Here is a 22669-nt window from a genome sequence, read left to right on the forward strand (position 1 = left end):
GAATAACGGGTTTCCCTCAGATAACAAAACATGACTAAGAGTATTTCAGAAAGGCTGCTTCTGCTGCTAAGCCGCTTCAGTCGTGTCCAACTCTGTGCGACCCCAGAGACAGCAGCCCACCAGGCTTCCCCATCCCTGGGATTCTCCAGGCGAGAACACTGGAGTGGGTTGCTATTTCCTTCTCCAATGCATGAAAGTGAAAAGTGAAAGTGAAGTCGCTCAGTCGTGTCCGACTCCTAGCGACCCCATGGACTGCAGCCTATCAGGCTCCTCTGTCCATGGGATTTTCCAGGCAAGAGTACTGGAGTGGGGTGCCATTGTCTTCTCAGAAAGGCTAGAGCCCAAAAAAACATTAAAATGTTTCCATACAACTACATGTATCTGCATAAAAGTGGTCAGATATGCAGTGATTTTATTTGTTTATTCTACAATGGAAAATTTCACTGGCACTTATGTATAGTTGAGAACACTTATACTAGTTTGTGGTGCTTATTTAAGACCCTCCATAAGTTATAATGAAGTTGGGAACAGGGTTATATCCTAGGAAAATTAATTATCAAAATAAAGAATAGGCATTTATGGTGAATCTACTGTGTATTGTTTTAAGATCTAATTATAACAAAAATAAACCCATCAAACACCACAACTCTCTAATGCTTATAAGTTAAATTGTGTGTGTGTGTGTGTGTGTGTGTGTGTGTGTGTGTGTGTGTGTTGTATAGTGCTCGGGGAGTGTTCACCTCTGGTGAATGTATTTGTGTAAAAGAATCAAGAACTTATTCTGTGATGGGATATATCCCTAAGATAACCTTATTTTAAAAGCATGGTTGAATTGTGTCATCATACTTGAGAAAACCTTCAATGAGCATCTGCTTCTAAAACTAGGCTTTGAGCAGAGGTCAAACTGGATCAGATCCATGGGTCAACATGGATCAAATTTGAGGGATCCAGGGATGGGGTAGTGCTGGTGTGAGTATTGTTATACAAGCCAGAGAAATGGTACAGGAGAAAGCAGTGTGGAGATAACTCATACACCTCATCAGAAAGAAAATAATAAAAAAAGGTGCTATTTGGATAACATAGAAGAATTAATATTTATTTATTTTTGAGGAGTATGAAGCAAGAAATAAGCTTGGATTAGCAAAGAAGGCCCTATAGAGATGTTTAAATGGTCACACAGAAGAATCTAAGCTTAAACATTATACATTTTTGTTCATGACATTAATAACAAAAAGTAGTATATTAAGATATTTTGTGCTGGATGTGTAGGAGACCAGTAGAAATTAAAACCAAGATGTTAATCCTTTAAATCAATTGTCTTTTAAAATAAGATTCATTCCTATAAGATATATATCTCAATTCATTAGCATACAGAAAGAATTTTAATTTTTTAAAATTCTATCACTGTTACTAATTACCTTTATTTGGAATGTTATTATACTTAACTAGCACCTGTTTATATTTTATAAATAAATATGTAAAGAATGCTCAAACTACCACACAGTTGCACTCATCTCACAAGCTAGTCAATAATGCTCAAAATTCTCCAAGCCAGCCTTTAGCAATATGTGAACTGTGAACGTCCAAATGTTTAAGCTGATTTTATAAAGGGCAGAGGAACTTAAATCAAATTGCCAACATCCACTAGATCATTGAAAAAGCAAGAGAGTTTGAGAAAAACATCTCTTTCTGCTTTATGGACTATGCCAAAGCCTTTGACTGTGTGGATCACAATAAACTGTGGTAAATTTTTAAAAAGATGGAAATACTAGATCACCTGATCTGCCTCTTGAGATTTCTGTATGCAGGTCAGGAAGCAACAGAACTGGACATAAACAACAGACTGATTCCAAATAGCAAAAGGAGTATGTCAAGGCTGTATATTGTCAGCCTGCTTATTTAACTTCTATGCAGAATACATCATGAGAAACGCTGGGCTGGTGAAGCACAAGCTGGAATCAAGATTGCCGGGAGAAATATCAATAACCTTAGATATGTAGATGACACTGCCCTTATGGCAGAAAGTGAAGAGGAACTAAAGAGCCTCTCAGTGAAAGTGAAAGAGGAGAGTGAAAAAGTTGGCTTAAACCTCAGCATTCAGAAAACTAAGATCATGGCATTTGGTGCCATCACTTCATGGGAAATAAATGGGGAAACAGTGGAAACAGTGTCAGACTTAATTTTTCTGGGCTTCAAAATCACTGCAGATGGTGATTGCAGCCTTGAAATTAAAAGACGCTCAAGAAGTAGGAAGGAAAGTTATGACCAACCTAGACAGCATATTAAAAAGCATAGACATTACTTTGCCAGCAAAGGTCCATCTAGTCAAGGCTATGGTTTTTCCAGTAGTCATGTATGGATGTGAGAGTTGGACCATAAGAAAAGCTGAACACCAAAGAATTGATGCTTTTGCCCTTTAGTATTGAAGATACTCTTGAGAGTCCCTTGGATGGCACAAAGATCAAACCAGTCAATCCTAAAGAAAATCAGTCCTAAATATTTATTGGAAGGACTGATGCTAAAACTGAAGTTCCAATACTTTGGCCATGTGATACGAAGAACTGACTCATTGGAAAAGACCCTGATGCTGGGAAAGATTGAAGGTGAGAGGAAAAGGGGATGACAGAGGATGAGATGGTGGATGGCATCACTGACTCAATGGACATGAGTTTGAGTAAACTCCACGAATTGGTGATGGACAGGGAAGCCTGGCATGTTTCAGTCCATGGGGTCAGAAAAAGTCGGACAGGACTGAGTGACTAACCAGAACTGATTTGCTATATAAGGAATGCAAATGTTAGAGCTATTGATTCTGTCTGAGAATGTCATTAAAAAGCTGGTGTTTATACATAGAATACAAACCCTTCATATATTTGTTATTTGAATATTTACTGCTTTAGGAAAAATGATTAAAAATAATAATTGCCACTTGCCTCAAGGAATACTGTTTTCTACATTAATTGTTTATTCTCTCTGTCATAGGGAAAACGTGGGTAATGACCTAGGAAATGATAGGTGCTTTTGAAAAACAATTGATATTGTAGAGGTATATGATCATATATGTACTGAAGCATAGTCAATTAATTAAATAACCTTAACAAGGTTCAATTTAAAGGTATATGGAAATAAACTATCTGTAACCTTCAAAGACAAGTCATAATATTTTATTAGAGATTTATAATATATTTATAACTGTGACTAGTATCATTATAATGCTAAATGTTACCATGAAATGATTCTTGTCACCTTTACAACAAAATTACCATCTTCATTTGTCACTTATAGGCTTACATAGGAAATTTAGCTCTTAAGTTTTTCTCTTGCATGCTGTGTATTTATACAGTGCATATATGCTGCTGCTGTTGCTAAGGTGCTTCAGTTGTGTCCGGCTCTCTGTGACCCCATAGATGGCAGCCCACCAAGCTCCTCTGTCCCTGGGGTTTTCCAGGCAATAACACTGAAGTGGGTTGCCATTTCCTTCTCACAATGCATATATATGTATATGAAAATGAAGATGTTTGTCATGTGTTCGTGTCCAAATCTTTGCAATCCCAGAAACTATAGCCTGCCAGCCTCCTCTGTCCATGGTATTTCCCAGGCAAGAGTATTGAGTAGGTTGCCATTTATATGTATGTGTGTGTGTGTATAAATATATATATATACACACACACACACATATTTACACATACAGAGTATATATAAATCCATACACAGAGAACCCAAGACAGAAACTTAAGAATTGGATAACCTCTTATATCTATATGTCTGTACTTGAAAAAAAATATGAAACTTGAAAGGGAGGCATTTAATGAATTATTCTATTATTCATATCAGAATTTTTTTTTTACTTTATTTTACTTTACAATACTGTATTGGTTTTGCCATGCATCAACATGAGTCCACCACGGGTGTACATTTGATTTGCATTTTATTTGGAATGCACTCTAATAAAGCAGTTTGTGGAAATTTACGGCAAGTAGGATGTTTTACTTGTTATATCTTCAGGTGTTTAAGTTGGGATAAAGTGTAAACATTTTAATTCCCCACAAATACTTTCTTCTAAATCTGTGAATTACGTTTTTTTAGTCTATTTTTTTTCCTTTTTTTTTAAAAGTTCTTTTTGTGAACATTTTTCCATTTCAAGTAATTTTGATTAATTTTCACATTTTTAAAAGATTACTTTCCACTTATAGTTATCACAAAATTTTGAATATATTCCCATGTTGTACAATACATCCTTGAACCTATCTTATATGCAATAATTTGTACCTCCTACTCCCTCAACCTTGTATTTCTCTTCCCCTTTCCCCACTGGTAACCGCTAGTATTTTCTCTATATCAATGAGTCTGCTTCTTTTTTGTTATATCGCTAATAGTGGATGCCATTTTACATGTTAAAATCAGGGAGTTAAATTATATGGATGTACATTATAATGCAAGTATTTATGTAATTTTAAGAATTCTGCAAGAATTCAAATATTATCCATAAATCATTTTTCTATCACATGAGATCGAATTTTCTTCTGCTATATGCTCAGCAAAATACACATCAACACCTTGTGGGTTTTTTGTTGTTGTTGTTGTTACTATTTAGTCACATGTCATTGGAGATCATAATTGATTTCAGTTTTTTTCTGCATCTTACTGATATTGGGCTCTTTAACATCTGAATGTTTCTAATCTTTAACAGAAAATTCAAACCTGAATTGGAGATATGAAGGCAGGAGTAATAGACAATAGACTGAACAATTTGATATGCCTCTAGAAATAGAGAAAGTGAAAGTGAAGTCACTCAGTCTTGTCCGACTCTTTGCAACCCCATGGACTATAGCCTACCGTGTTCCTCTGTCCATGGGATTTTCCAGGCAAGTTACTGGAGTGGGTTGCTATTTCCTTCTCCAGGGGATCTTCCCGACACAGGGGTTGAACCCAGGTCATGCACATTGCAGGCAGATGCTTTACCCTCTGAGCCACCAGGGAAACCCTTCAGAAATAGAGACATGAAGGTAATTATTATGAGAGGTGGAAAAGTCAAATATATAAGTAAACTCAAGAACTACTGAGATACATTTGCAATTGAATAATTAATAATGCTATCAACACATATTCAAGGTTTTATCCACAGTCATCAAGGATATTATCACGTGCAACATAACAAAAGGTATGGTATAAATTTGCTCTGATAAACTGCTGGGGAGTAAGTTGAAGGGAATTTGAGGCAGATTGAGAGTGTGATAGGAATGGGTCCAAGATTAATAAAAATGTCTGCCCTGAATGGACGGATGTTAGCCAGTAGTAGTATGAATGCCAGTTTTTGCTCTTGCAGATATACTATTAGTTTGTTTCACTCTCAGCCACTCTTTCCCTGGTAAGCAGTATGTAGATTCTTTTGTGTATCCCAGCTCATCCTTCCATTCTAATTCATGAGTTTGAAATAAGATTGACTCCGCTTCAAAATTCCAGGAATAGACAGACCATGGACTTGATGTGACAAAGAATTACTTTCTCTGTTTCTAGAAATTGGATTCAGGAATGGACGTTTGACTTGATGACAGGAAGATCTACTTAGAATTTGGCTAGGTCTTCTAAGAGAGGCTTTTTATCTTTTGGCTAAAGTGAAGTTGTTAGAATGTGAGCCTATCACTATAAAAAATGATCCATAGAATCCTAGAATAAAGCCAAGTGATAAGAGAAATGAAAAATGGAACAAAGCTAATTCCTAATTACATTCATCAGAATATGCTAAACAGTAAGGTGGAACATCCATATAAATCTCATTTATTTGAATTAATAAATTTTATTTGACATGGGTCAGTTTGGGTTGAATCTTCCATCATTTGCAAGTCACAATCTTAATATAACTGACATGTCTTTATCTGTTTGATCACAACCAGGATCCTGTACTGGTGTGTGTGTTCATTACATACCTGATAAGATGTTGCTTTAATGGTAGCCTGTGTATGCACCAGACCATGGCACATTTTCATAGGTGTATATATTCATAATCTCACAAGCATTCTTTTTTGCATTTAGGGTGTGAAGTTAGGGGACAGATACAAAAGACAGCACATTCATGCTTAGAGGGAAATACTGTCAAAAACAAATATTGTGTATCAATGCATACATGTGGAATCCAGAAAAAATAGTACAGGTAAACCTATTTGCAAAGCAGAAGTAGATACACAGACATAGAGAACAAATGAATGGACACCAGTGGGGGCAGGGCCAGAATAAATCGTGAGGCGGAGATTAACATATACATGCTCCTATTAATGAAATAGATAACTAATGAAAACCTACTGAATAGCACAGCGGTGGTGGGTGGGTAGGGTCGGTACAGTCTGTTTGTGGCACATATATTAAGTTAACCTAAAAAGGCATTCCAATATATAGTAGGTGCAGACAAATACTGTTTGATTTCACTTATACTAAGTACCTCGGGTACCTAGTTTAGTCAAATTCATAGGGTCAGAAAGTACATTGGTAAATGCCAGGGGCCAGGAGTAGAGGGGTGGGAGATGGGAAGGAGGGAAGGTGGAGACTTAGAATTTAATGTGGACTGGGTTTCAGTTTAGGAAAGTGAAAAATTTAGAAGATGGATGATGCTAAGAGTTGCACGACAATGTGAATGTATTTAGTGCCACTGAAGTGTACAGTTAAATATCATTAAAATATTATGTTTTATGTGATATTTACTATGATAAAAACAACAACAAAAAAATAAAGTGGCTGAGCTGAGTGCATTGCCTAAGAAGTTGTCTTGTTTTACTTCCTTCTAATACCGCCATATTCCAAAGTGTTGTCATTCAAAATGTATACATTCTAGAAGGCTAACAGTAATGTCTCTCCTCCTAGAAGGAAGTAAGTTAATAGCCAACAGAGAGGCAGCAGAGATGGGTACTGATACAGAGGGGTGAAGGTATACAAATATATGGCCAGTCTTTGAGGCAGCAGGAGGACAGAAGATGGTGCTGACAGAATGTAGAATGATGTCCATAATCAACTGCCTAGTTCATAGCTTGCTAGACTCTGTTTGCCATGTTATAGTTTCACTTATGGGTTGTGGGTTATGATCATCATATCTTAGATTTCCAGTTTTTGATTTGTACCATGATTGGAGTTAGCATATAGAAGTGTAACAGAGTGCAGGAGTAACTGTCATTATTGAGGAGTAACTATTACGAGAAACTATCTACACATGTATGCGTGGGTACTTATGGACACTCTGCTGTTGACTTATGGGGGGAAATGAATACATATCCTTTCCCCCTAATAATTTTTATTCTCCATACTTTTCATCCCCACAGAATATAGTAAGTCTCTGAGTGTGGGAATGTGTGGGCTTCAAAGGTTGTGGAGAATTTGCCCAGTTGGGGATGGGAAAGGTTAACAGAGGGCACCACCTGGAGAAGGTATTTGGAGATTTGAATTTTGAGGTTATCATAGGGAGTAGATCAGATATGGATATTATGGCTGATTTGCATTGTTGTGTGGCAGAGACAAACACAACACTGTAAAAAAATTTTTTTAAAATTCTGTTACCTGTATTATACATGAATGTATATATTATATATATATAATCATAGTAATGTTATATATATATAACATATACATATTTATGTATATATATTTTACATATGATATTTTCAGTTCAGTTCAGCTGCAGAGTTGTGTCTGATTCTTTGTGACCCCATGGACTGCAGCATGTCAGGCTTCCCTGTCCATCACCAACTCCTAGAGCTTGCTCAAACTCATGTCCATCGGGTCGGTAAAGCCATCCAGCCATGTCATCCTCTGTCGTCCCCCAGAGAGGATTTATATAAAATATAATATTTTAAATCATAAATATTATATTTTAAATGTAAGGATGAGTTGTATACAGTTATTAAAATTTATTAAAATTTAAAAAATTACAATAATATATGGAATTCTAGGGGAAAAAACAAACATAGAAGTGTAGACTGTTCTAATTAATAGGCCAGTTGGAGAGAACAAAAACATACTATTTAAAGGAATCAAAAAAGATAAAGGAAAACTGATTTTTAAAATGGTACAGTGGTGCACAGGTTGTAAAATTCTGTTTTTTTTTTTTTAAATATGGTTCTTTAATTTAGATGATATTTCAGTACCAACATTCCTACCAATGATGTTTTGAAATTCAGCAACCTAATTTCATTTTTCCAAGTTTGATAAATTCTAATTAAAAAATCGCAATAGGCAAAAGGATGATCAGATTAATTTTTGATGTGTCTACAGGGACTCTCCGTTAGAGTTTTGAATCCATTCATTTTTGATACTTTACATCACAGTTAAAAAGGATCGTAATTTTAACTGTGTGTGTTTCTGAGACTATGAGGGGCCCTGTTTTTGTTTGTATGGTTTTTGTTTATTCACTTTAGGATCAATAGGTCTATAGGTTGTGCTTTGAATAATCCTGAAACTCCTGCTCACAAGACTATCTGATTTCACTCAATTGTTTCTTTACTTCATAGTCAGCTCACAAGGTTAGTTCAAGTGAATTGGAGGAATAGTAATCACCCTCCTATTGATTCATCATTCTAGTAAACATATCACAAGAGACAGAGATTAAAATCCCCTGTACTCTGAGGCAGATGAAAGATAGCCTTCTCTACTCGTTTGCAATAGTTACTTCCTTCTGGCTTCTATAAAATAATGAATGTATTTTCTTTCCATGAACATCTCTGTGTTTATTAAAAGAAAAAATAAATAGTCCCTCATGTATTCATAAAATCACAGATGCAAGTTCTTTATCTGTGAATGAAGCCATTGGTATAGTAAAAATGCTAACATTTTTTGAAACTAAATTTTGTGTCATGTATATTTCTTTCTTGTTCTACGTTGAGGTGTTTTATCAATTAATTAAAGGGTGAAAATGCAATTAAAACCATGTGTTAATGTCCACTTAGCATTTTACAGTTGAGAGACACTTTCGTAAAAATAGATGTTTAAGACTAAGTAACTCTGTGTAACCTGCCCCCAGCTACAAAATCAGGTTGAATTAATTTAGCCTGTTGCTGAAAGTGAAAGTATTACTTCTTCAGTTGTGTCCAACTCTTTGGGAGCCCATGGACTATAACCTACCAGGCTCCTCTGACCATGGAATTCTCCAGGGAAGAATACTGGAATGGGTTGCCATTTCCTTCTTCAGAGGATTTTCCCAACCCAGAACATTCTATATTTGCAGGCAGATTCTTTACCATCTGAATCACCAGGAAAGCCCTAAATAGTTAAAAGTTACTAGACAACATAGTGTGGATCTCTAGAGCCTGGCAATCAAGGTGTGACTCCTGGATAGCAGCCTCAAATATTGGGGCATCAGACGTAAAAAATATGGGATACCAGGGACATGTAAAAGCTCCCATCTACGATCTACTAATGGTCTCTAGTGAGGTAGCACAAAGCCACAAAGATGGCCCTCACCAGGAAAAAGGGAAAAAACTAAAACCCAAACACCTGGAGTTAAAATAAAATAAAATAAAAAATGGTACTGGCAGCCTGGAGCAAGGCAGAGGGAAAGCATGGAGAGTGACCCCAGAGATCAGTCTTCTAAATGTGTGCCAAGCCTGATGCCTGCCCCTTGGACTGACGCTTTAGCAAATGAGCCTCCTTCACATAAATTCTGTAGAGTGCCTCTATTATCTGCTGCCTGTTTGCTGAGCCCTAGGATGGGTGAGTCCATGCTTGAGGCCTGTAAGATCCATTTCTCAGGTACCATAAAACCTTACAAGGGTCTGATGACTGCCAGCCCCATTGGTTTTCTTTCTTTTTTTTTTCATATAAATCTATTTATTTTAATTGGAGGTTAATTACTTTACAATATTGTATTGGTTTTGCCATACATCAACATGAATCTGCCACAGGTATACACGTGTTCCCCACCCAGAAGCCCCCTCTCTCCTCCCTCCCCATACCATCTCTCTGGGTCATCCCCGTGCACCAGCCCCAAGCATCCAGTATCCTGCATCGAACCTGGACTGGTGATTCGTTTCTTATGTGATATTATACATGTTTCAATGCCATTCTCCCAAATCATCCCACCCTCTCCCTCTCCCACAGAGTCCAAAAGACTGTTCTATACATCTGTGTCTCTTTTGCTGTCTCACATACAGGGTTATCATTACCAAATTTAGAAAGATGGTAACGATAACCCATTGGTTTTCAAATCTAGGTATTTCAGGGTTCATCTCTCAGGCGCAGGTCTTAAAAGTTGGAGTGCCTGATGTGCAGCTCAATCCCTTGGCTCCTCAGAGACAGGCACTGGGTTTTGAGTTCCCTCCTAATTGTGGGTCACTATGTGAGGGGTGGGGTTTATGATGAGGTTGTGTCTCAGCTTCACCTGCCTGCTTTGTGGTGGGCTTCTCTCTTCACCTGATGCATTAGAGTCAGCCAGTTTTTCAGAAGAAGTAATTCTGACCCATATGTAGCTACAGATTCAGTATGTGAGTGGGAAGAGGTGAATTCAGGCTCTTCCTAGTATGCTATTGGGAACTGGATCACCCCTTCTAAATTCTTAAACCCTGTCAATCACTAATTTATTCTTCACTCTAATTTTGTCATCTCAGAAATGCTGTATAAATTAAATCCTATAGTATGTAATCTTTGGAGATTGGCTTTTGTCCTAAACATAGCTCTCTAGAGTGTCTGTCAAGTCGTTGTGTGAATCATGAGTTTGTTCATCTTCTTATTGAGTAATATTCCATGTTATGACTATATTAAAGTTTGTTTAAGCATTTACTCATCACTGTAGACAAGAGGGTTTCCAGTTTGGGACTACTGCAAATAACGCTACCACAATACATATACAAGATTCTGTGAGAACAAGTTTTTATATATTTAAAATGAATGCCCAAGAGTACAGTTACTGAGTTACTTGATAAGCACTCATTCAATTTTTTAAGACTCTGTTGTTATCCAGAGTGTCTGCACCATTTAACATTTCCACTAGCAAAGCATGAGTGATCTACTTTCTCTGTATCACTGCCAGAATTTTGTTTTGTCCCTGTTTTAAATTTTTAGTCATTCTGACAGATGTATACTGATTTTTTTTTTTCATATTAATTCACATTTCCCTAGCAGACAATGCTTTTGGACATCTATTGATTATTTGACACCTGGATGTCTTCTTCTTGAAATATCTTTTGACAATTTTCTAACTGGATTGTTTGATTTTTATTTTTTATTTATTTAGATTTTTTGTGTTGAGTTTGAAGAATTATATATATATATATTCTAGAGAGAAATTCTTTTTCAGACATGCAGTTTAAAACTATTGTCTCCCAGTGTTTAGCTTTTCTTTTGTGTTTGATAGACCGTATCTCAGAGCTAAAGTTTTTAATTTTGATAAAGCATAATTTATATTTTTTCATTTAATAGATTGTGCTTTTGTTGTCAAGTCTAGGAAAGATTTGCATAGTCTGAGATCCCAAAGAATCTCTCATATGGTTATTTTTTCTAAAGTTTTTCTTTTTTCTTTTTTTTTTACTATGGATACTTTCTTTTTTTTTTTTTTTTTTACTTTTATTTTACAATACTGTATTGGTTTTGCCAAACATTGACATGAATCCACCACGGGTGTACATGCGTTCCCAAACATGAACCTCCCTCCCACCTCTCTCCCCATAACATCTCTCTGGGTCATCACCTTGCATCAGACCGAGGCATGCTGTATCCTGCGTCAGACATAGACTGGCAATTCGATTCTTACATGATAGTATACATGTTACAATGCCATTCTCCCAAATCATCCCACCCTCTCCCTCTCCCTCTGAGTTCAAAAGTCCATTATACACATCTGTGTCTTTTTTGCTATCTTGCATACAGGGTCGTCATTGCCATCTTTCTAAATTCCATATATATGTGTTAGTATACTGTATTGGTGTTTTTCTTTCTGGCTTACTTCACTCTGTATAATTGGCTCTAGTTTCATCCATCTCATCAGAACTGATTCAAATGTATTCTTTTTAATGGCTGAGTAATACTCCATTGTGCATATGTACCACAGCTTTCTGATCCATTCATCTGCTGATGGACATCTAGGTTGTTTCCACATACTGTCTATTATAAACAGTGCTGCGATGAACATTTGGGTACATGTGTCTCTTTCAATTCTGGTTTCCTTGGTGTGTATGCCCAGCAGTGGGATTGCTGGGTCATAAGGCAGTTCTATTTGCAATTTTTTAAGGAATCTCCACACTGTTCTCCATAGTGGCTGTACTAGTTTGCATTCCCACCAACAGTGTAGGAGGGTTCCCTTTTCTCCACACCCTCTCCAGCATTTATTGCTTGCAGATTTTTGGATCGCAGCCATTCTGACTGGTGTGAAGTGGTACCTCATTGTGGTTTTGATTTGCATTTCTCTAATAATGAGTGATGTTGAGCATCTTTTCATGTGTTTGTTAGCCATCCGTATGTCTTCTTTGGAGAAATGTCTATTTAGTTCTTTGGCCCATTTTTTGATTGGGTAATTTATTTTTCTGGAATTGAGCTGCAGGAGTTGCTTGTATATTTTTGAGATTAGTTGTTTGTCAGTTGCTTCATTTGCTATTATTTTCTCCCATTCAGAAGGCTGTCTTTTCACCTTGCTTATAGTTTCCTTTGTTGTGCAGAAGCTTTTATTTTAATTAGATCCCATTTGTTTATTTTTGCTTTTATTTCCAGTATTCTAGGAGGTGGATCATAGAGGATCCTGCTGTGATTTATGTCGGAGAGTGTTTTGCGTATATTCTCCTGTAGGAGTTTTATAGTTTCTGGTCTTACATTTAGATCTTTAATCCATTTTGAGTTTATTTTTGTGTTCGGTGTTAGAAAGTGATTTATTTTCATTCTTTTACAAGTGGTTGACCAGGTTTCCCAGCACCACTTGTTAAAGAGATTATCTTTACTCCATTGTATATTCTTGCCTCCTTTGTCAAAGATAAGGTGTCCATATGTGTGTGGATTTATCTCTGGGCTTTCTATTTTGTTCCATTGATCTATATGTCTGTCTTTGTGCCAGTACCATACTGTCTTGATGACTGTGGCTTTGTAGTAGAGCCTGAAGTCAGGCAAGTTGATTCCTCCAGTTCCATTCTTCTTTCTCAAGATTGCTTTGGCAATTCGAGGTTTTTTGTATTTCCATACAAATCTTGAAATGATTTGTTCTAGTTCTGTGAAAAATATGGCTGGTAGCTTGATAGGGATTGCATTGAATTTGTAAATTGCTTTGGGTAGTATACTCATTTTCACTATATTGATTCTTCCGATCCATGAACATGGTATATTTCTCAATCTATTAGTGTCCTCTTTGATTTCTTTCATCAGTGTTTTATAGTTTTCTATATATAGGTCTTTAGTTTCTTTAGGTAGATATATTCCTAAGTATTTTATTCTTTTCATTGCAATGGTGAATGGAATTGTTTCCTTAATTTCTTGTTTTATGTTTTACATTAATATGCATCATCTACGGAGAAGGCAATGGCACCCCACTCCTGTACTCTTGCCTGGAAAACCCCTCGGATGGAAGAGCTGGTAGACTGAAGAGTCCATGGGGTCCCTGAAGAGTTGGACACAACTGAGCGACTTCACTTTCACTTTTCACTTTCATGCATTGGAGAAGGAAATGGCAACCCATTCCAGTGTTCTTGCCTGGAGAATCCCAGGGACGGGGGAGCCTGGTGGGCTGCCGTCTGTGGGGTCGCGCAGAGTCGGACACGACTGAAGCGACTTAGCAGCAGCAGCAGCAGCAGCATCTATGGCCCCATTCCTGCCAGTTGGGGCTGGACGTTCAGACTCCCCATGCTGTCTCCATGGACACCACAAATGGGACTGGGCTTATGAGCAACTGACCAACTCTATGTTTTGACTCTCTCCTTAGCCTTCTCTGACCGCTTTAATAGGGAAGGTTGAGATTGTGATACCCCGAGAAAACTTGGGAATTGTGGAAGTCTTGCAAAGCCTTTGCTGACATAGATGGGTTGAAACCACAGATTTTCTTTAGTGTTTGGTTAAAATCCAGGAGTAACTGTCTAAAACTTTTCTGTCCTAAAACTGCATAGCCTTTTACCTGATCCTTTTGCTAGAAAGAGGAATATTTGTTATGGTTTTTTAGATTCTGCCATTTGTTGGTTCCAGGTTACTATCTTTTTTTAGCCATATGTCTGAGATACATGAAGGCAAAAAGAAGGCCTGGAGAATTCACCACTTTGTTGTTCCTTGGGTTCCAAGGTCTTTAGCCAGTCTGCCTTCTTCTCTTCATGTTTTAGAATCCACTTATGAATATCCTATATATTAGGCATGGGTTTTTAGTGGAAGAATAGGAAAAAGTATATGTCCTTGGAAGGAGAAGTCTATTTTATATTTTAACTGTACGACTGAAGCAACTTAGCAGCAGCAGCAGCAGCAGCAGCAGTATCATACAATTAAAAGTGTTTTTCAATATCTAATATAACAAAATGCATTCAATAATTGTATGTTTCTCCAAAATAGTGCTTTATGTGTAACATTTTAAAACAGTTAAATCAGTATTCAATCTCTTAGCAAGTTTTAATGTTGAGTAAATCTCTGATTCAATGAAATGTTTTCATAAATCATGTGTGCTTATTCTCTAGTATGTCATTGTAAGAATAATAAGTTATATACAACTAAATACTGAATTAAACTAAGTAAACTGTTTCATGTCATGATGTTTGAAATTTATTTTTCAAAATCATTTGATTTATCTATAAGTCTCAAAAATCTTAAATTATAATGTTCTAATCAGTAGTGTACATATACCCGTTTAATATTATGGTTGTTCTTACTTTGGTGGTGGTTTAGTCACTCAGTCGTGTCCGACTCTTTTTGACCCCATGAACTGTAGCCTGCCAGGCTCCTCCGTTCATGAGATTTCCCAGAGAAGAATACTAGAGTGGGTTGCCATTTGCTGCTCCAGGGGATCTTTCTGACCCAGGAATCAAACCTGGGTCTCTTGCATTGCAAGCAGTCTCCTACATTATAGGCAGATTCTTTACCAACTGAGCCATAACTTAATGATAAATTGAAACATTTCTAGACTATATCCATTACCTCTTAATAAGCTAGTACTCTATCACTTTTTCTGAGAGTCTTAAACTTACTAAACAAACTTTGCATAATTAACAGGCAGCATTTATTTTAATTTTGGCTTAATTCCAAGTACACATTTTCAGTCATTTTTAAGTCCATCAGAAGGTCATTTACAGTTTAAAATATTTTGTAAAAATAACTACTAGTCTTGAAATCCAATTGTATAAGAAATTCAGTTTCTTTTACCCATCTCCTAAAATAATATTTAGGCTCATTAGAAATATTTCAAAGTTTTCTGTGTCTTGCTAGCTTGACCTCTATTCCAAGCTGCAGTTGGTATTTATTGGTAATTCTGACTAGAATGCTTAATCATAAAATCAAACCGAGGAAGCCTCTAGGGATCTATGGTAATCAGAAAATTTCTTTAGAATTTAAGTCTCTGCTATGCATACTGATATTATGAGGGAAAATACTACCGTAATGAAACAGAGAGTGGGAAACCAGGCATTCTCGGAAAGAATAAGGAAAACTTGTTAAAATATTACAATTGCAGTTATATATTTTATTAATTATGTGAAAAGAGAATGGGGCTTAGGGAGAAATATATGGAGAAAAAGGAGGAAGAGGTGATGCTGTGAACTGAAATATTTAATACCATTTATGTCACTTACATTTCCACACAATGGGTGGGAACTGTTTAGGTCATTAAATTAAGGTGCTCCTTTGTTTTGCCAACTTCTATTGTGCAGATAGCATGATTGTAAGTTAAAATAATTCTGTTTTTAGGAGTTTATTCATTTTTCTTCTTGTGACCTCTCTAGTAAGAGAAAAAGCTAAATATAGACTTTTAGCTTAATGAAATTCTCAGCAACTTAGTTTCCCTGGAAATTAAAATTTTTCATAGTATGCTTTCTACAGAATTCAAAGTTAAACTTGTATAGAAGTGTAGCAAAATACAAAATTTTCAAAAAAATCTTAAAAAAATAAGCATTAAGAAAAGAAGACACTCAATTTAAGGAAAAAAAAAAAAAAAAAACAGAAAAAATATCTGACAGGCATCTCACCAAAGAAGATATGTAGATGACAGATATATATATGAAAATATATTAAGCATTTTTGGTTATTAGCAAATATAAAATTAAAATGAGTTACCAATACACAAGTTCAGTTCCACTGGGAGACTTGGAGCATTCAGAGCAACCATCTGGGCTTTCCTGCATACTCAACTAATCAGTTCAGTTAAGCTCAGTCGCTCAGTTGTGTCTGACTCTTTGCGACCCCATGAATCGCAGCACACCAGGCCTCCCTGTCCATCACCATCTCCCGGAGTTCACTCAGACTTACGTCCATCGAGTCTGTGATGCCATCCAGCCATCTCATCCTCGGTTGTCCCCTTCTCCTTCTGCTGCCAATCCCTCCCAGCATCAGAGTCTTTTCCAATGAGTCAACTCTTCGCATGAGGTGGCCAAAGTACTGGAGCTTCAGCTTCAGCATCATTCCTTCCAAAGAAATCCCAGGGATGGACTAAAATTTAAAAATACATGTACAGCAATGTCAGTTTTTGGTGAGCATGTCATAGCGCACTAGGAATGCTCCTGCAGTGCTGGTGGGAATAGAAATTGCTATAGCTTCTTTGGAAGACAGTGTGGCAGTTACTTATAAAGCTAAATGTACACTTAAAATACAATCAAGCAGTCATGTTCCTAATTAGTAATATATGCCCAACTGATTTAAAGTTATGTCCACACAAAAATATATACATGAATGTTTATAACAGCTTTATTCAAAATCACTCAAAGAAAAAAGAAACAAAATATCTTTCAATAAGTGAATTATAAATATATTGTGGTCAATAATATATGAGAATTTTTAAAAATAGTGAATTATGACCCAGAGGGATGGTACAGGGAGGGAGGTGGGAGGGGGATTCAGGATGGGGAACACGTGTATACCCGTGGCAGATTCACACTGATGTATGGCAAAACCAATATAATATTGTAAAGTAATTAACCTCTAATTAAAATAAATGCATTTATATTTAAAATAAAAATAAATAAAACAAATAAAGTAGTAAATTATGAAACTATATAAATGAATTATAATTGCATAATGCTAAGTATAATAAATCAGTCTGAATAGGCTTGATTCCAGTGTATGACACCCTGGAAAGATACAACTATAGAGACAGTAAAAGTAGCAGTGGTTGACAAAGGGAAAGTCAAAGGTTGAATAGGTGAAGCAGGTGGCAGTTTTTCGGGTGATGAAAACTACTCTCTATGATATAATTTCAGATACAGGACTCTATTAGTTTGCCTAAACCTATTGAACTTTGAACACAAGGAGTAAACCTTATTGCATGAAACTGTTATAAAAATAATTTAGAAGATTATGGGAATCACAGAATGTAGTACATAAGGCAGAACAGTCTAACTGTATTACAAATATGTGAAATTGTACCTATTTGATATACAGTTAAAAATATGGTAAAGGTATTGATCTTAAAATCTGGAAATGAATTGAGTCTGAAGAACAAGAAAGTGAAAATAAACTATAATTAGTGAAAAAAAATTAATGTAACAAATAGCAACTTTGACCCTCTATACATGCATACTAGCACTGAGCTATTATGTAAATAGTGTGGCAAAGATGGGCACAAAAAAGGACATAAATAGCAGAGACCTAGGAGACGCTGAAGAGATAAAAAAAGAGTTGGAAAGAATATATGGAAGAACTGTATAAAAAAGATCCAAATGAACTGGATGACTACGATGCTATGGTCAGCCACCCAGAGCCAGACGTTCTGGAGAACGAATCAAATGGGACTCACATAACACTGCAGTTAATAAAATTAGTGGATGCAAAGGAATTCCAGTAGCACTATTCACAGCCCTAAAGCATGATGTCATCAAGATGTTGTATTCAACATGTCAGCAAATCTGGAAGACCCAGCAGTGGCCACAGGACTAGTAAAGGTCAACCTTCATCCCAATTCCCAAGAAGGGTAGTACTAAAGAATGTGCTTATCATTGGAAAATTGCACTCATCTCCCATGCTAGTAAGGTCATGCTTAAAATCTTGCATACTAGGCTTCAGCAGTATGCAAGAACTTCCAAATGCCCAAGCTGGATTTAGAGAAGGAAGAGGAACCAGAGATCAAATTGCCAACCTTCACTGGATCATAGAGAAAGCTAGGGAATTCCAGAAAAAAAATCTACTACCGCTGTTTCATCAACTATGCCAAAGCCTTTGACTGTGTGGATCATATAAACTGTGGAAAGCTCTAAAAGAGATGGCAACATCAGACCATCTTACCTATCTCCTGATAAACTTGTATGGGGGTCAAGAAGCAAAAATTAGAATGCTGTGTGGAACAACTAATTGGCTAAAGATTGAGAGAGGAATATGAAAGCACTGTCTGCTGTCTCCCTGTTTGTTTAATCTATATGCTGAGCACATCATAAGAAATGCCAGCTGGATGAGTTACACGCTAGAATCAAGATAGGTGGGAGAAACATCAACAATTTCAGATATGTGGGCGATACTACTCTAATGGCAGAAAATGAAGAGGAACTAAACAGCCTCTTAATGAGGGTGAAGGGAGAAAGTGAAAGAGCTAGCTTAAACTAAATATTTAAAAAACAAAACAAAACTAAGATCATGGCATATGGTCCCATTCAGTTCAGTTCAGTCATTCAGGCTGAATGGGGTCACTCTTTGTGACCCCATGAACTGCAGCATGCCAGGCTTCCCTTTCCATCACCGACTCCTAGCGCTTATTTAAACTCATGTATATTGAACCAGTGACACCATTCAACCATCTCATCCTCTGCCGTCCCCTTCTCCTCCTGCATTCAATCTTTCCCAGCATCAGGGTCTTTTCCAATGAGTCAGTTCTTCACATCAGGCGGCCAGAGTATTGGAACTCCAGCTTCAGCATCAATTCTTCCAATGAATATTCAGGATTGATTTCCTTTAGGATCGACTGGTTTGATATCCTTGCCATCCAAGGGACTGTCTCAAGATTCTTCTCCAACACCCCAGTTCAAAAGCATCAATTCTTCAGTGCTCAGCTTTCTTTATAGTCTAACTCTCACATCCATACATGACTACTACATTTGTTGGCAAAGTAATGTCTCTGCTTTTTAATATGCTATCTAGGTTGGTCATAGCTTTTCTTCCAAGGAGCAAATGTCTTTTAATTTCATGGCTGCAGTCACCATCTGCAGTGATTTTGGAGCCCCAAAAACTAAAGTCTGTTAATGTTTCCAGTGTTTCCCCATCGATTTGCCATGAAGTGCTGGGACCAGATACCATGATCTTCATTTTCTGAATGTGGAGTTTTAAGCCAGCTTTTTCAGTCTCTTCTTTCACTTTCATCAAGAGGCTCTTTCATTCTTCTTCACTTTCTGCCATAAGGATGGTCTCATCTGCATATCTGAGGTTATTGGTATTTCTCCCCAAAATCTTGATTCCAGCTTGTGCTTCATCCAGCCTGGCATTTCACATGATGTACTCTGCAAGTAAGTTAAATAAGCAGGGTGACAATATAGAGCCTTGATGTACTTACCCAGTGTGGAACCAGTCTGTTGTTCCATGTCCAGGTCTAATTGCTGCTTCTTGACCTTCATACAGATTGCTCAGGATGCAGGTAAGGTATTCTGGTATTCCGAACTCTTTAAGAATTTTCCACAGTTTGTTGTCATACACACAGTCACAGGCTTTGGCATAGACAATAAAGCAGAAATAGGTGTTTTTCTGGAACTCTCTTACTTTTTCTATGATCCAACAGATGTTGGAAATTAGATCTCTGGCACTTAGACCTTTTCTAAACCCAGCTTGAACATCTGGAAGTTCATGGTTCACATACTGTTGAAGCCTGGCTTGGAGGATTCTGAGCATTACTTTGCTAGCGTGTAAGATGAATGCAAAATTGTGCGGTAGTTCAAACATTCTTCAGCATTGCCTTTCTTTGGAATTGGAATGAAAAGTGACATTTTCCAGTCCTGTGGTCACTGATGAGTTTTTCAAATTTGCTGGCATGTTGAGTGTAGCACTTTCACAGCATCATCTTTTAGGATTTGAAATAGCTCAGCTGGAATTCCATCACCTCCACTAGCAGCTTGTTTGTTCTGATGCTTCCTAAGGCCCACTTGACTTCACATTCCAGGATGTCTGGCTCTAGGTGGGTGATCACACCATCATTGTTATCTGGATCATGAAGATCTTTTTTGTATAGTTCTTCTGTGTATTGTTGCCACCTCTTCTTAATATCTTCTGCTTCTGTCAGGTCCCTACCATTTCTGTCCTTTTTCATGCCCATCTTTGCATGAAATGTTCACTTAGTGTCTCTAATTTTCTTGAAGAGATCTCTAGTCTTTCCCATTCTATTGTTGTCCTCTATTTCTTTGCATTGATCACTGAGGAAGGCTTTCTTATCTCTCCTTGCTATTTTCTGGAACTCTGAATTCAGATGGATATATCTTTCCTTTTCTCCTTTGCCTTTAGCTTTTGTTCCTTTCTCAGCTATTTGTATGGCTTCCTCAGACAACCATTTTGCCTTTTCGCATTTCTTTTCTTGGGAATGGTCTTGATCACTGCCTCCTGTACAATGTTACGAACCTCCGTCCATAGATCTTCAGACTCTCTATCAGATCTAATCCATGGAATCTATTTGTTCCTTCCACTGTCTAAATCACTGCAGATGGTGACTGCAGCCATGAAATTAAAAGATGCTTACTTCCTGGGAGGAAAGTTATAACCAACCTAGACAGCATATTAAAAAGCACAGACATTACTTTGCCAACAAAGGTCCATCTAGTCAAGGCTATGGTTTTTCCAGTGGTCATGTATGGCTATGAGAGTTGGGCTGTGAAGAAAGCTGAGTGCCAAAGAATTGATGCTTTTGAACTGTGGTGTTGGAGAAAACTCTTGAGAGTCCCTTGGACTGCAAAGAGATCCAACCAGTCCATCCTAAAGGAGATCAGCCCTGGCTGTTCATTGGAAGGACTAATGTTGAAGCTGAAACTCCAATACTTTGGCCACCTGATGTGAAGAGCTGACTCATATGGAAAGACCTTAATGTTTGGAAAAATTGAAGGCAGGAGAAAGGGGACAAAAGAGGATGAGATGGTTGGATGGCGTCACCGACTCAATAGACATGATTTTGGGTAAATTCCGGCAGTTGGTGACTGACGGGGAGACCTGGCGTGCTGCAGTTCATGGGAGTGCAAAGAGTCAGACATGACTGAGCAACAGAACTGAACTGAAATCATAAGGGATTTGATTTAGGTCGTACCTTAAAGGTCTAGTGGTTTTCCCTACTTTCTTCAATTTAAATCTGAATATCCTCATGAATTCATTGCAAATAGAGAGGGAAAAGGTGGAAATAGTGACAGATTCGGGCTTTTATTGGGCTCTAAAATCATTTCACATGGTGACTGGAGCCATGAAATCAGAAGATGTTTGGTTCTTGGATGGAAAACCAGGACAAAACTAGACAGAGTGTTGAAAATCAGAGACATTATTCTGCCAACAAAGGTCTGTATAGTCAAGGCTGTGGTCTTCCCAGTGTCATGTTCTATTGTGACAACTGGATGGTAAAGGAGGTGGAACACAAAAGAATTGATGCCTTTGAAATATGGAGTGGGATGACTCCTGAGAGTCCCTTGGATAGCAAGGAGATCAAACCAGTCAATCCTAAAGGAAATCAACGCTAAATACTTGCTGGAAGTACTGATGCTGAAGCTGAAGTTCCAGTATTTTGGACATCTGATGTGAAGAGCTTACTCATTGGAAAAGTCCCTGATGCTGGGAAAGATTAAGGGCAGAAGAGAAGAGGACATCAGAGGATGAGGTGGCTGGATGGCATCACTAACGCAATGGACATGAATCTTGGCAAACTCCATAGATGATAAGGGAAACGGACGCCTGGCATGCAAAAATCCATGAGGTTGCAAATAGTCAGGCATGACTGGATTACTCAACAACAACGAAGTACCATTTTTCTAACTTTCGAAGTGAAATTTTTGGAGATAAACAAAGGAAACTAAAATGATCCATGTTGCAATGGATTAGAATCAGAGATCTCATAGAACTTGTTTAGATTAAGATACAATACTGATGGTTATATTTATATATGTACCCAATTTACTATACATATATATATTTCATTGTTCTGTTAGCTGAAATGACCTAACAAATGACAGTTCAGTTGCTTTGAACATACCTAGCATCTAGATTTTGGTTTCTGATAGCATTTTCCAGTCAAATGCTTTGGAATTCCTAGGATACATGGCTGATTCTAGGACTGAGGCAAGAAATATATGAGATAAACCAGCAGAATCATCTAGTCCATAAAGTAAGGATGTGCTCAAAACAAAACAAAAACACAGACAGGGGCATATGCCAATGGAACAGGAACCAACAGGAAGTGCTCCCAATGGCCAAACAGTAATAATTTGAGCAACAAAAAAGAATAAAGAAGTACTAGGTTGTAACCAATAGTATAAAATATTTACCTGTAAGTCCATGCTGATACTAATAAATAAGTAAATGAATGAATATATGAATAAATGTAGAAAAGAGATAATATTATCATGCAGAAGAATTAAAGATAATTTACATAGAC

The sequence above is a fragment of the Capricornis sumatraensis genome, chromosome 6 (genome assembly GCF_032405125.1).
Source record: "Capricornis sumatraensis isolate serow.1 chromosome 6, serow.2, whole genome shotgun sequence".
NCBI classification, from domain to species: Eukaryota; Metazoa; Chordata; class Mammalia; order Artiodactyla; family Bovidae; genus Capricornis; species Capricornis sumatraensis.